The 15,662-nt window shown below is 36.9% G+C and overlaps 1 protein-coding gene and 1 pseudogene across 7 annotated transcripts in view; both read left to right on the top strand.

Moving 5' to 3' along the window:
• Window positions 1–15,662, top strand: part of NAALADL2 (N-acetylated alpha-linked acidic dipeptidase like 2) — a 1,267,271-nt gene that overhangs the window by 409,148 nt on the left and 842,461 nt on the right. The window lies entirely within an intron of this gene.
• LOC121477439 lies at window positions 1,211–14,896 on the top strand (annotated as a pseudogene).

Genomic DNA, 15,662 nt, shown 5'->3' with positions numbered 1-15,662 from the left:
TTTCATCTCTAAATTCATTAGTAAATTCGTAATCCTGTCCTCCTTGATCTATAAGCATCAAGCGTTGATTACTATTTCCTTTTTTTCCATTTTTAGCTAGAATATCATACTTTCTTGGTTTCCCCTTACTTTACTAGCCACTCCTTGGCAATGTCTGTTGTAGTTTATTCACTTAAATCTACTCTTTGGAAGTTGGAGTACCCAGGAGTCAGCCCTTGGTCCTCTCTGTTTTCTTTTTCTCTTTGGCGATCTCATATCAGTTCTATGTTAACAGCTTTCAACTTGACATTGCCACTTCTGACCATTCTTCTGAACCCTAGACTCATATGGCCAATTATGTACTCAGCATCCCTACCTGGGTATTTAGTGAGCATCTCAAACTATGCTGTGCTTCTGATAGTCTCCCCAAAACCTGCTGTGGTGTACCACATTTCAGTAGGAAGGAACTCCATTCTCCCAGTTGCATGACCTAAAAACAAAACAAAAAAAAAAATACAAAGCATAGAACAAACACGAAAACTCTCTTTTTTACAGCTTACATGTAGTCCATTGGGAAATGATAACGTCTGTGCCTTCAGGATACATCCAGAGTTTGACCACTTACTTCTGCTAATACCACTGTGGTCTCACCATCCTCTAGTTTGCAGTATTTCGCTGGTGTCATAACTGGTTTCGTGTCTCTGTGCGTGATCCGCTTACAGCTAATCGTCAACATGATCACAGTAGCCATCCTAGAACATGCCTGATATGCTCCTACTTTAGGGCCCCTCTGTCTAGATTGTTCTCCTCAAAGACGTCTGCTTGGCTTGACTCCTTCACCTTCTTCGCCTTTGCTCAAATGTTACTTTCTTAATTAGGTGTATTAGTTTCTTAGGGCTGCTCTAACACATTGGGAGCTTAAAAGACATTTATTCTCTCAGTTCTGAAAGTCAGAAATCTGAAAACAATGTGTTGATAGGTGTCTTAGTCTGTTTAGGCCACTATAACAAAATGCCGTAGCATGGCTGGTTTATAAACAATAGAAGTTTATCTCTCACAGTCCTGGAGGCTGGGAAGTCTGAGATCAAGGCATGGGCAGATTCCTCTCTGGTTCACAGACCACTGTCTTCTTACTGTGGCCTCACATGCAGAATGGGTGAGGGGACTCCCAGGAATCCCCTTCATAAGGGCACTAATGCCATTCATGAGGATCCACCCTCATGACCTCTCGATGTCCCCACCTCCAGATACCATCACACTGGGGATTAGAGGCTTCAAGGTCTGAATTATGGTGGGGAGCGGAGGGTGGAGAGGGGGAGACACAGATATTCATCTATAGCAATAGGGTTGGTTGGCTCCTTCTGACGGCCCTAAGGGAGAAGCCACTTCAGGCCTCTCTTCCAGATTCTGGGGCATCCCTTGTCTCTCCTTAGCTTGTAGCTGCATAGCTCCAATCTCTGCTGCCATCTTCATATGGCCTTCATCTTTGTGTAACTTTGCCCCAAATCTCCCTCTGTCTTTCTCTTATAAGGTCATCTGTCATTAGATAAAGTACTGACCCTAAATCTAAATCCAGGATGATCCTATCTCAAGATCCATAAATTAATTACTTCTGCAATGAGCCTATTTCCAAATAAGGTCACCATCATGTGTTCCAGGTGGACATATGTATGGGGGAAGTGAGAACACTAATCAACCCAGCTCACATGGCCTATCTTGACCATCTGTTTAAAATTGTAATCTCCATTTCCCATTCTACTTTTTATATTAAGTCTGCAATCTCTTATCCAAAATCTTTGGGACTAGATGTGTTTAGATGTGTTCTGGAATTTAGGCTTTTTAAATTTTAATTAATTAATTAATTAATTTTGCGTTTTAGGAGGAATCTATGATGAACACTATATAATATACTAGCCTTAGTAGGGTTTTAGGCATCACACCATTATTAAACACATTAATGTTTCTGGTCCAATTTGGTTATTTGATTAGTTTGTGCCAAACTTAAATAAATACTTTTCATTGTTGTTTATTATTTATTGGTTCATTATGTTGTCTGTTTATAATTTGTCTTTCATCTATCCAACTGTACTCCACGAGGACAGTGTCTTTGTATGTTTTATTTCTGTTGTATCCCAAACTCCAAGAATAATCATCAGCATATGTTAGGTACTTAATAGATGTGTATATATGTTTAATATATATATAATATATATGTATTTTAAAAAATATATTTATTCATGAGAGACACAGGCAGAGAGGCAGAGACACAGGCAGGGGAAGAAGCAGGCTCCTTGCGGGGAGCCCAATGCAGGACTTGATCCTAGGACCCTGGGATTATGCCCTGAGTCGAAGGCAGATGCTCAACAATTGAACCACCCAGGTGCTCTGGTACTTAGTAAATATTTGAACACCTCCTAATGTTGCTTGTCTCAGGAATGTTCCTCTGCAAATTAGGGTCCAAAGAAATAAGAGGGAAAAAAAACAAAAAGATTTCAAAAGAGATAGAAGGAAAAATGGATTTGTTTTTCTTACCTTTTCGGTTTGCTGTTGCATCTCCGTTTTCAGCTATGTTAGTTTTGGTGAATTAACATATGTGAATTAAATAATAGAATTATATAAACAGTTATACTCATTGAGAATACCTTTACAGTGATAAGTTTTAGGCATAAGCACAACATTTGGTTCTTTCTTCCCCCCCCCCCCCAAAGTTTAATAGATTTAGGGAAATAATTCTGGAAACTTGTCTTTTTGGATCTAGGGTGATATAGAATACATGATATTCTCCTCTATATTTATGTAAGACATCTGAATTCGAAATTCAGATGTCTTATTTGCTACGGACTTTCATAATCAACATAATTTCTTTCTCTGTGTCTTTGTGGGGAATTCTTAATAAAAATGCAAAAGTATGCAAACAGTATAGAAAAAAAAAATTAATATTTTAGAGAGTGTGTGTGCATGAGCTTGAGGGAGGGGCAGAGGAAGAGGGAGAGAGAGCATCCTAAGTGGGCTCCACACCCAGCATGGAGCCTGACCCTGAGCCTCATCTCATGATCCTAAGATCATGACCTGAGCTGAAATCAAGAGTTGGCTGCTGAACTGATGGAGCCACCCAGGTGTCCCTAGAGAGCTTTAAAAATAGGCTTTAGTCAGTGATTGCAGGTAGGTTAGATTTACCTTTTCCTTTTCCTTTTCCTTTTCCTTTTCCTTTTCCTTTTCCTTTTCCTTCCTTCCAACACTATATACATGAAACAATTATTTAAACACACACAATAAATAACTTGCTATGGATGTCTTTATATATTTAAATATTGATAACGACCTAAGGTACCCATTGAAGGTGACCGATTTTATCAGTATTGCAGGATAGCCATATTCACCTGATGCCGAAGTCTACCTTAATGATTAGAAATACAAATACAAATGTAAAAGCCTATTTTTTTTTTCCTGTGCATCTAGAAGACTATTAGGAAAGGATGAGAGCTTCTAGGTGTAGATAGTAGTCAAATTGAGTGACAGAAAATTAACTATTTCAAATGTAAGTCTCAGCTGGACTCCAGCTGACGTGAATTTCACTCATTCACTTCCCCTTTTGTATTATCATTCCGTTTCTACTGATCCCTTTGGCAATATCTTAAACGTTCTCCACCTCCTCTGCCTTCCTTTTTAAACCCACCAACCAAATAGACAACAGACAAATATACAAAGTATATTGAACTATGCCTCAGGGATGCCTGGGTGGCTCAGTGGTTGAGCATCTGCCTTCGGCCCAGGTTGTGACCTCGGGGTCCCGGGATCGAGTCCCGCGTCGGGCTCCCTGCACGGAGCCTGCTTCTCCCTCTGCCTGTGTCTCTGCCTCTCTCCGTGTGTCTCTCATGAATAAATAAATAAAATCTTAAAAAAAAAATAACTATGTCTCTACTGTAATTACTAAACTATATCTCTGTCTTCAATTAGTTCCAAAACCCTGATCATGAAGCCTTATGTAAAGAGCTTCCAGTTTCAATCTGCTCTTTGGCTAAGGTCTATGCAGTGTGATTTCCACCACTAATAGTATTTTGGCAAATGCCATGGAAAAGGTCGCTAATTATAACACTAGAAGTTTGCTTCAAACATCTTTGTTGGTGGCAGCTCAACAACACTGAGCACTGTGTCTAATTAATTAAACTTGATTTAAATCTTGGTTAATCTTCTGATCAGTGTCATCATCATTTAAATACTAAAGGGTTGCTTCCCGAGCAAGCATGATTATTATTATATAGATTGATTAATATCTTTATTAATAGGCTACCATATGCATTCCTCAAATGTACCCTTGCCATTTATTTTCTGGGCTTAAGTTAAAAGGGCAGAAAGAGGGATCCCTGGGTGGCGCAGCGGTTTGGCGCCTGCCTTTGGCCCAGGGCGCGATCCTGGAGACCCGGGATCGAATCCCACATCGGGCTCCCGGTGCATGGAGCCTGCTTCTCCCTCTGCCTGTGTCTCTGCCTCTCTCTCTCTCTCACTGTGTGCCTATCATAAATAAATAAAAATTAAAAAAAAATATTTGAAAAGGGCAGAAAGACTTCCACATTCATCTATTCAAAGATATTTTTTTTTTCAAAGATATTTTTTTGAGCACCTTCCATTGTTCTAGATGTGGGGCCAGTGGTGAGCAATACATAAAATGTCTCACATGGAGCTTGCATTTTAATGGAATGTCACAGAAGGGAGATAGACAATTAACAGATAAAACTACAGAAGCATGAGATTATATCAGTGGGTGATCAGTGTTAGGAAAATATAATAGGGTCATGGGTCAGAGAGGGATCTTTAGATAGGATTGTCAGGGTGGCCCTCTTAGAAGATGTAATACTTGACCTGAACCCTAAGTGATGGAAAGAAACCGGCAATGTGAAGCACGTAGGAAAAAGGGTCCCTGGCAGAGAAAATTGTAAGAGCTAAGTCTCTGAAAGTTTTTGAGGGAGAAAAAGAATGTCAGGGAGTCTGGAATGTTGTGAACAAGGGCAAAAAAGCTATGAGATGATGAGGTGAAAGAGGAGGCAGTGGCCGGGTAATAGAGGGTTTTGCGGCCTTAGAAGTTTGAATTAGATCCTAAGTATAATGGGAAGTCATTAGAAGGTTTAAAAAGTAAGGCCGTGTCATGAGCTGATTCATGTTTTGAAAAGATCACTCTTGCTTTGTGTAGAGAAGAGAAGAAAAGGGGCAGTTTTTTTTTCCCCCAAAGAAAGTTTGTCATATTTGTAGTTTGAAATGTAACATGTAGAAAGCACAATGACCTGCTGTCATATGTTCCACTCATGGAGATTTAGCCCTCAGCACTTGGGCTATTGCTTGTTAAGCATTCGGTAAATATAACTAATGGTCTATAAATGCAGCATAAAATTAGCTTTTTTTTAATCTTTAAAGGATACGTGCCCTGAACAAATGCATAACCAAATCACTTTTAAATGAATTTAAATGTGATGTCTCCCAGATTATAGACTCACCTTTGTAAAGAAGCACATGAAAATAAGTTTAAATGGTTATTATAATGGATTTTCATTCAATCCCTCAAGTGCTCGAGTGTTCAGCATGTGCTATATACCCTGCCAAAGCATATGAGACATGAACATTTCCTTCAAGAAGCTTATATTAAAGTTCAAAGGCTCCAGAAAAAAAAAAAAAAAAAAAAAACAAACATGTTCTTTGGACCCTGATAAAATTTATTTTTATCAGTATTAATCTAATTACATAGTCACAAAAGAGATTTAAAGATTGAGAGAGAAAGTGTGTGAGAGTGAACTTGAGGGGGAGCAGAGAGAGAGAGACTCAATTATCCTCTTTGCTGAGCACAGAGCCCCACATAGGACTCGATCTCAGGACCCTGAGATCATGGCCTGAGCCCAAACCGAGTCCTACACCTCTTAACTGACTGTGCCACCCAGGTACCCCATAAAAATTAGTTTTGAATTGTATTCGATGACACGACACATTTCCTGTTTCCGTGGTACATCTTTGACGAGTTCCGTTCTAAGTGAGAACCCAGAGCAGTTCTGTCCCTGAATTTACTTGGTCTCCTCTATTTTATTTTGTAACAAAATGTGATAATATTACTTCTTCTGCTCCTATTATTTCACTTCTTTGCAGTCATTTTTCGACATAATTTTTATGTTTAAAATTATAAAGGACTTAAAGGGGTGATCTCAGGTGGAATTTTGCTATGTGCTGCCATCATTGTCATTTTCTTTCTTTTTCATGGTCATTTTCTGTATTGGATATATTATCTACTATCCAAGTAGATTATCCTTCCCTTCCCTTCATTGTATCACTTGCAGTTTCATTCATGTAGTCTCTCCTTAAAATTTATTTATTTAGTTGAGGGAGAGAGAGAGAGAGAGAGAGAGAGCAAGCAAGCAGGGGGAGAGGGAGAAAGAGTTTTAAGCAGACTCCAGGCTAAGGGTAGAGCCTGGTGACAAGGGACTCGATCTCAGGCCTCTGAGATGATGACCTGAGCTGAAACCGAGAGCCAGGTGGTCGACCGACTGCACTACCCAGGTACCCCTCATTCATGTAGTCTTGATTGCTAAATTTGCTTTACTTTTTTGAATTCTTATTTTTCATATTTACATCTGGTTATTTTTTTCAAGACTAATTTTTGAGATTTGCAAGGGTTATTTTTTATAACTAAAAATAATCATTTACATTTTGTTCTATTTCAATGTCAAGCAGTTTATACTTTCATATCATGATGGCAATTTTATTTCATTATTTTATCTCCCATGTGGTTACAGAATAATATTATTTATACTGAATAGAATGTGTTTAGCCTACCTTGCTTGCATTTACTACAAATATACTCTTTTGCCTTCTCATATGAATACTCTTGACTGGATAATAAATATTTTCCCCCAAAACCTTTGATGACATTACTTAAGTGGTTTGTGGTTTTGAGTAACACAGAGCAGGATTTGAGGTAAGTCTGCCTTTTGTTTCAAGCATAGACAATTTGAGGGGTTTTCCTTTTGTCTTGAAATTCATAAATTTGCAGTGATAATTCTACTTTCCAATTGTTCAGCTGTTGGAGGGAACTTAGGCATTTAAATTTAGACACTTAGGTGTCTTTCTGAAATTTGGAGAGGGTTGATTTCAGATTTTTTTCCTTTTTTTTATGGTTCTCCTGGAAGTAGGTGTGATCTTCCTACACCTTCCAGGAGTCTAATCGATTATTTGCATCAGTGCTCTCTGTTGTTTTTCCTGTGAGTTCTGGGAGAATTCCTTGAGCTTGTCTTCTGGTGCACTGCTTTGATTTTCTGTAGTATTCAATGTGTTAATTAATCACTGTATCCATTACAGTTTTAAATTTGAAAAGGATCATTTTTATCCCAAACAGTTAATTATTTCTGGTCATGTGTTGTTACATTTCTATTACTGCTTGCTTTGCCTTCTCTGATACAGTATCCTGTTAAATCTTACTTTAACCGTGAACGAAAATTTATTTTTTAATCTCTTGATATAAATGCTTCATAGGCCTCCAGTAGCTCTGACTCTGCAGACTGTTCCTTTGCAGTTTCTTGCATTGCAGATTCTCCTCAAACATCTGACTGTGTCAATAAGTTTGGTCCACGATTGGAGTGTTCTCCGCTCATATTGCATTTCATTATTTCCCAAACTATGGAAGATAGGTACAGAGTGTGCAACTCGGAAATTGAAGTCTTTCTTCTAAATTGTCTCTCTGGACACCGACAGACTTCCTGTGTTCACAGCATGATAAATACCCCACACTACAGACAGGATGGTGTGGTGCCCGGTGTTCTTTACTAGAACTTTACATCGGCCCTTCACTGCACGTTGCCAACCCCATGCCAGTTTTTTGCTTGCTCTAGCCACTGGCATTTCAAATGGTCTTTGGTACTTCGTGGAATAGATGCTTCCAAATGGAGCCAGTGAGCAACAGTGAAAACCAATCCATCAGTGTGGAGTCTGGTGGATTCAAGTTCAGTCTTTTCTCATCTCCAATCTCTTTGAGTGAAGAGATTTTTGTGGAAATCAACCAAAAACCTACTCCACTTATTTCTCAGGCAAAATAACTTTACTCTGAAGTGGCTCAGATGATTGACCCAAGGTGTCTTCTTTAGCCTAGTTCCACTACTGTTGAAAAACTTTGATGTTTCTGGTTTAGGAATGGCACCGTTTCTTGGTTTGGGGCCCACATGTAAGGTTTCTTTTATTCTTATATACTATTATTCATTTTTAATGGGATATGGAACGGGGGGGGGGGAGTAGACACCTGTGCACATATATAAACATCTGGAAGTCTCAATCTGAATTAATTTTAGCAATATAGACACTCATTTTCAAATTTAAAAATCTGGCAAGAGGCACAGTAATCTAATATGATATGTTTGCATTAAAACTACCATAGAATCCAATTAAGATTGAAGTAATATGGTAAAGTCTAGGAAATACCATCTTTAATACTCAGAAATAGTTCCATGAAACCTAGCAGCATTACACTATTTTCTTTTCTGGACTGTCAGTATGTTAATATTTAAATGGTACCAAATGCAAAGCAAATGGTGATGTTTATGAATGTATTGACCGTATGTAACCTATTCTTCAAAGTGTAATTTTGGGCAATAGTCACTGCTGTTGCAGTCACAGTAATTGAGGACGTGCATTTACAGGGCTTGGTGGTGAGGGTCCTGCATTCAAAACTAATTGTTTAGGATCTTGGCTGATTTCATTTTGTCCATCAGGACTTTATACTATTGACTGAATAATTAAAAATTGTAATAGGAATGTTTTTTTTTTTTTTCTTTAAAGATTTTATTTATTCATGAGAGACACAGAGACAGAGAGAGGCAGAGACACAGGCAGAGGGAGAACCAGGCTCCATGGAGGGAGCCCAATGTGGGACTCCATCCTGGCTCCCCAGGATCACACCCTGGGCCAAAGGTGGTGCTAAACTGCTGAGCCACCCAGGGATCTCGTTTTGTTTTTCATTCATGGATTATGATTATAAAGTATACTTTAGATCCTATTTCAGAGAACTGAGTTTGTTTTTTTTGTGTTATTTTATTGTTAAATCAGCTCAATGGATTTAAATTTAAAAACGTATTATGGAGTAATATCAATCTGACTGACAGTTGAAGGGCCAGTTGAGGTTGGACGAAAACAAAGAAAAGATAGAATCAAAAAGTAGAAAGATAAAATAGGATATCATTCAATTACGATAGTGAAGTAGACTGCTGTTGTCAGTGAGTGCATCCGTCTTTAGTTCAAATAGCAGACTTTCACTTCATCTGTTGTTGATTAAATATATTCCCTCTTTGCTACCTACAGAGTTGTTTAGCTGTAGCTTTTACTCTAGCCAAAGTTGTCAATCTACAATTAAAAGAAAATAATTGACTTGCTTCTTTTAGAACGTGACCCTAAAAGAGAATCTGGCATTTGAAAAATCTGAATTAGTGACCCCAATCATTTGGGACATTTTTTTTTTTTTATGCAGTTTACCAACCTTGCTCTGAACATTGGTATTCTGTGCTTCTGTTCTATTGTCTAGCAGTAACTAGCATAAATATGTAATTATATGGTTTGTTTTATTGTAATAGATTTCAAAATACTCTATTATTATGGTGCTGTTTGAATTGTGTTTACTGTATCAAGATAAACATATAAATTGAGTCAAATTATTTGCTTGGTTAAATGCAAAACACAAGTTATTACAGTGTTGTCAGTTTCAAAATGTCGCATGACAATAAGAGCATTCGATTCCCTTTGTTTAGACTTGAACCTCAAAAACTTTGTAATTATTTCCTATAGTATATTAGGTGCGACTTTTGGAGAAGCAGCAGATTAATACCGCAGCTCCATGCAAGGGCCTCACGTAACTGAGCATGCTTCCTAATTCCCACAGTGGCTTATTTGTAGTTGGTAACTTCTGTTAAATTCCAAAGTAGTTTTTTCCCCTTGCCTGAACCTCTCTGACTTGTCCAACCTTCACAAAAACAACTTTACAATGAGAAAATTTCGGGTATTTTTATTTAAAAAAAAAAATAGCATTCCTCATGATGCTTCTTTGAGTTTTCATTAGGTAACCTAGTCGTACTTTAAACTGCTGTTAGTCTGTTAGGCATCAAAATTGCTTGTAAACCTTGCTATTTTATAATCTTTTTTTGACTGCTTCTCTTAGGGTTTTAAATAGAGACCAACTAAGGGATGTGGGGTTTTCCTAGCTTCCTGAGCCATCTGATTCCACCACTGGCATTTAGTTTCCTGCTCCTCCCCTGCTGACCACCATTGTCTGCCCTGTGCGTGCCTTTCTCTTCATTCCCCATCTTTGCTTCTCTGCCTCTAATGAATGAAAAGGGTACATTTAAATTCAGATCCAACATTCAGATCCAGAAGACACAGAACATCTCATTTTATAATGCATGCATTAAAAAAACATCACATTAATAATTGACAAGACATGACTGAATTACTTGCATTTCCATGAAAGAAGAAAGGAAGGCTCCCCGCAATTCAGTCGATTATTTTAATTTGTTGTTGTTGTTTTCCTGATCTTACCGTTCTCTTCTTCTTGAACACCTGCACTTAACTAAGAACAACATCCAGGTGATTATATGAGAAATCTCTGTCAAATGGGTAAAAGGACATTCTTCTTAATGCTAAAGCAACTGTGAAAGAAGTTTCTTTTCAGTTTATTGCAAATGCAAAAGCAAGTCTCTCCGCGGACTGGCAGCTCAGGTGTGAGCATGGGATATTTTCCCCTTAATGTTTCTAAAAAGAACTCGATAGAGGGAAGTTCACTGTAGCATTCTCCATATGAGCCCGGGCCATGACTTCACCCTGCATACGAGCTAGAGATTATGAATGTCCTTAAGCCAGTGGATCATTACTTTCTAGAACATGGTCTATAACAACTAGGACAATAGTACTAATGTTCAATTGGAGCATAGTAAAACAGAAGGTAAATATAGGAGCAAAGAGAAATATTTTTTTTTCTTTTATACTAGACGTTCTTCAGTTGAAATTGTAATACATTTATAAATATGTGGGGTAGTGTAAATTTATAATGAAGAGTCTCATATATCACTCATTCATTGAGTAGTAGTAGTAGTTAATGAGCTCCTAGTACATGGCTCCAGGGGACACCAAAATAAATAGATGCTGTTATCATCCTAGATAAGTTCAAAATCTAGTGTCGGAGACATGTAATTAAAATTAGCATGAAAGTGGCTATATTGGGACCCCTGGATGGCTCAGCCTTTGCGCTTCTACCTTCAGCTCAGGATGTGATCCCAGGATCCTGGAGCCTGCTTCTCCCTCTGCCTGTGTCTCTGCCTCTCTCTCTCTGTGTCTCTCATGAATAAATAAGTAAAATCCTTAAAAAAAAAAAAAAAAGTAGCTATATGAAATTTGTATTTTCATTGGGGAAGCTGAAGAAGTAACTTGTAAGGTAGAACTTTAAAGATAAAAAGTGCAATTTTGCATAGAAAGAATGTTTCAGAATGAAGACACGGTGTGAATAAAAACAGAGAAGTGTGGAAGAGAACAGCGCTTAAGGGAATAATGAAACACCCAGTGTGGCTGGAGGTAATTTTCCTGGGAAGCAGTGACTTAGAAAAGACCTAACCCGAGTCACGAACATCAAATTCTTAATATGCCATCAAATCCTTGCTAGAATATATATAATATCAGATAGTATTTGCACAGGTATCATTCAGCAGGTTAAAGTCGTTATATATTAACTCCTGTTTTATCTTGATTCTATGAACAATAATTACAAAGTTAATATAAGAGAACCAAAGATTGATATCTTTAATATCTTTATATATAGACATCAACCACTTGGGGAATTCAGTTATTCAAAAGATATTTTCTTGCTCCTTCGACTCCCTGCTGGCTGTGCTCTGATACCAGCACCAAGCCAAGACGTGCCCCCTGGATCAGGCCACCAGCTTCCACGTGGCCATTTGCCATGAATACTCAAACAGGGGGGGCGTAGGAGCACCCCAGCAAGGCAGAACTGAGGGCAATAATCCAGAGAAAGCCCACCAGTGGCCCAAAGCTGCAGGATGCGGACGTTGCCTACTTGATGGAAGACCTGGACTGGATGGGAGCAAGGACCAGGTGGTCAACTTCCAGGAATATGTCACCTTCCTGGGGACCTTGGCTTTGATCTACGATGATGCTCTCAGGGCTGAAAATAAATCAGGAAAGTGGAGACACCCACTATCGGGTTGCCTAAGTCAAATCCAGTGATGGGGATTTGTTCAATAAATAACTTTTGGGGGGGAATAAAAAAAAAAGGTATTTTCTGACTATTCCTTAATTTGTGCTATAGCTCTTGGGGAGGTCAAAGAGAAGGAGATATTTTCTGACTATTCCTTAATTGATGCTATTAGCTCTTGGAGATACGATTTTTTCTATTAATAAGAAAATATTTTTTTTTCTGTTATCCTAAGAGAATATTTCTTTTAAACATTAAACTGCTAGGGCAATATCAGTAAATAAACTAGGAATATTGTAAATGAATTCTTTGATACCACCAGAGTTTTACCCAGAATACAAAGGTGGCTTCAATATAAATTAATCTTATATTGTAATATTTCACTCACTGGAATAAAAATTTAGTTATGTTAACGATCATTCCTGATAGAATTGAGAATAGCAAAATATTTTTGGCATATTAAAATACACTAAGACCTCAGGGAAAATTAAAACTATAAAGATATATACAAAGGGCAAGAAGTTAACTAGGATGCTTGCTATTAATAAGAAAAATTGCTTTTTAAGTTTTATTAAGGAAATGAGATAAGAAAGACAAATAATATAGGAAGAGAAGAGATAAAAATATGATTATTTGTATGTAACCTAATTTTTTTCCTAGTAAGTACCAAGGCATATGCTTAAATTGCTCAAAAAAAAAAAAAAATCAACAGAATGAAAATTCAAAACCATTCCTATGTTCCTGTCATCTTTGTTAAAAAAAATTCTAAAAACAACAACAAGGTTAACAACTTAAAAATGAAAGCAAAATATGTGTAGGTTCTTTAAGCAAAATTTAAAACACTAGTTTTATGTGCTTAATTTCAATCAAAAAGTCAAAATCTGTTTAGAAGTTTCAGGGGAAAAAACCAAACCAAAACAAACCAAAACAAAAAAAAACATGAGATAGGACTATTAAAGAAAATACAAAAGGAAAAAAAATGATGAAACTATAAAACTAGTTCAACCAGATATTAAAGCATTTACAAGGCACCAACAAAAATATATTATGTAACTGGCACAGGAATAGTCAAACTAGTAGAATTTAATAAACTATCCCAAATTAGATGCTATTATAGATCAAAAGGACAAAAGTAGAGTTGCAATATTGTTTATTTTAGAATTGGGATTTTAACTCATAGTTCAGCAACATAATTTCAGATGCCTTAAGTAATTATTTTTAAATCTACAATAAATAGAAACTAAAATAAAAATAAAATAGCATATTTGCCTCTCAAATTAGTAAATAAATACAACAAAGTACACCTGTGGTTGTTAGGAAAATGAGACAGTGCATATTTCTAGAAGAAATCTAAGTTCATATAAGCATTTTGGAGCATAATCTTGCAATGTACCTCAAAAATTTAAAAGTTTGCTGTGCCTGGCTGGCCCAGACTGTAGAATGTATCTCTTGATCTCAAGGTTGCAAGTTCAAGGCCTACATTGGATATAGAGATTCCTTAAAATCTTAAAAAGAAACAAAAAACTAAAAACCTTAAAATTTCGTGTTAACATTAACCAATACTTTTGATCGTCTAACAAAAGATCTTAATTCAGAAATAAGTTTTTATGTACAGGGTAGGGTGGTGGTATTTTTATACCATAGGATTATCTGTAATGTAATCTAAAATTTATATACTCTATGCTTTCAAATAAATTAAAAATCATAAAAAATAATCGAAGGACATATGACAAAATTTTAACCGACTACATTTGTGATGGAGTCCATATAAATTGCATAACATTTTTGTATATGTGTGCATTTTTTTTTTATAGTGACTATATGCTACTTTTAAACTCAGGAAAAATTTTTAGTAAACTGTAGAAAAATTAATAGAACAATTCCTAAGTATAGAAACTGTAAATATTAATAGAACACTTAACAATAGAAATGGACATTGAATTTATGGAGGGGACGGGTGGATAAATAAATAACTTATTTATTTATTATTATTTTTTCCAAAGATTTTATTTATTTGACACAGAGAGAGAGGCAGAGACACAGGTGGAGGGAGGTGCCATGCAGGGAGCCAGATGCAAGACTCCATCCTGGAACTCCAGGGTCACGCCCTGAGCTCACGGCAGGTGCTCAACCGCTGAGCCCCCCGGGCGTCTCAAGAAATACCTTCTAAAATCAGATATCATTATCAAAAGAAAAGCACTAGAAATAAATTTTGAAATCTGAGAATATAAAAAAGTAGATAACAAAATGAGTAAAAATTGTAAAATATATGATAGAAGTTTCATATATATGACAGCAGTTTAATATATATATTAACCTTTTCTCCAAAATATGTGAGAAATGTAGTAAATATCCCAACCAGTATATACACAAAGGGCATGAACAGACAATTCACAAAGGAAGAAATACAGGGACTAAAAGAAAAGCATATGGATGTTTTCAACCTGGTTGATAAACAAATGGAAATTACAATAGCAAGAAAGTCTCATTTCTCATATATCTTTTTTCTTTTATTTTTTTTAAATTCCTGTATAAAAAATAATAATAATAAAATAAAATTCCTGTAAACAGTGTTATATTAGTTTCAGGTGTATGATCTCGTGATTCAACAGTTGAGCGTGAGTACTCAATGCTCGTCATGATAAGTGCGCTCATGAATCCCCATCACTTACATGGTCCACCACCCACCCACCCCCTACCCCCCACCCCACTCACCCACCCACCCCACCTCCATCACCATCAGTTTATTTTCCATAATTAAGTGTCTGTATCTTGGTTTGTCTGTCTCTGTCTTTCTTCCCATTGTCTGTTTTGTTTCTTAAATTCTCATGTGAATTTATAAGGTATTTGTTTTTCTCTAACTTATGTCACTTAGCATTATATTCTCTAGTTCCATCCCTATTGTTGCAAAGGGCAAGATCTCATTCTTTTTGATGGTCGAATAATGCTGAATTCTGTGTATGTACGTATATATACACACACCATATCTTTGCTCATCTATCAGTGGACACTTGGGTTGCCTCCACAGTTTGGTTATTGCCAGCAATGCTGCTATAAGCATCGGGATGCATGTATCCCTTACATTAATGTTTTTGTATTTGGGGGGATAAAAACCCAGTATTGCATAGTTATATGTTTAAAGGTTTTTTTTTTAAGATATTAAAGTATTTTTTTTAAGATTTTATTTTTTAAGTAATCTATTTCCAACAAGGGGCTTGAACTCACAACCCCAAGATCAAGAGTTTCGTGCTTTACCGATTGAGCCAGTCCAGTGCCAATATTTTTAACTTTTAGAGGAATCTCCGTACTGTTTTTCACATTGGTTGCATCAATTTGCACTCCTTTTTGGTTAAGATTTTATTTTATTTATTCATGAAGGACATGGAGAGAGAGAGAGGCAGGGACACAGGCAGAGGGAGAAGCAGGCTCTTTGCAGGGAGCCCGATGCAGGACTCGATCCCAGGAC

This window comes from Vulpes lagopus, chromosome 17, assembly GCF_018345385.1.
Source record: "Vulpes lagopus strain Blue_001 chromosome 17, ASM1834538v1, whole genome shotgun sequence".
In the NCBI taxonomy this organism is placed as follows: domain Eukaryota; kingdom Metazoa; phylum Chordata; class Mammalia; order Carnivora; family Canidae; genus Vulpes; species Vulpes lagopus.
This window is presented reverse-complemented; position numbering and strand designations above follow the sequence as displayed.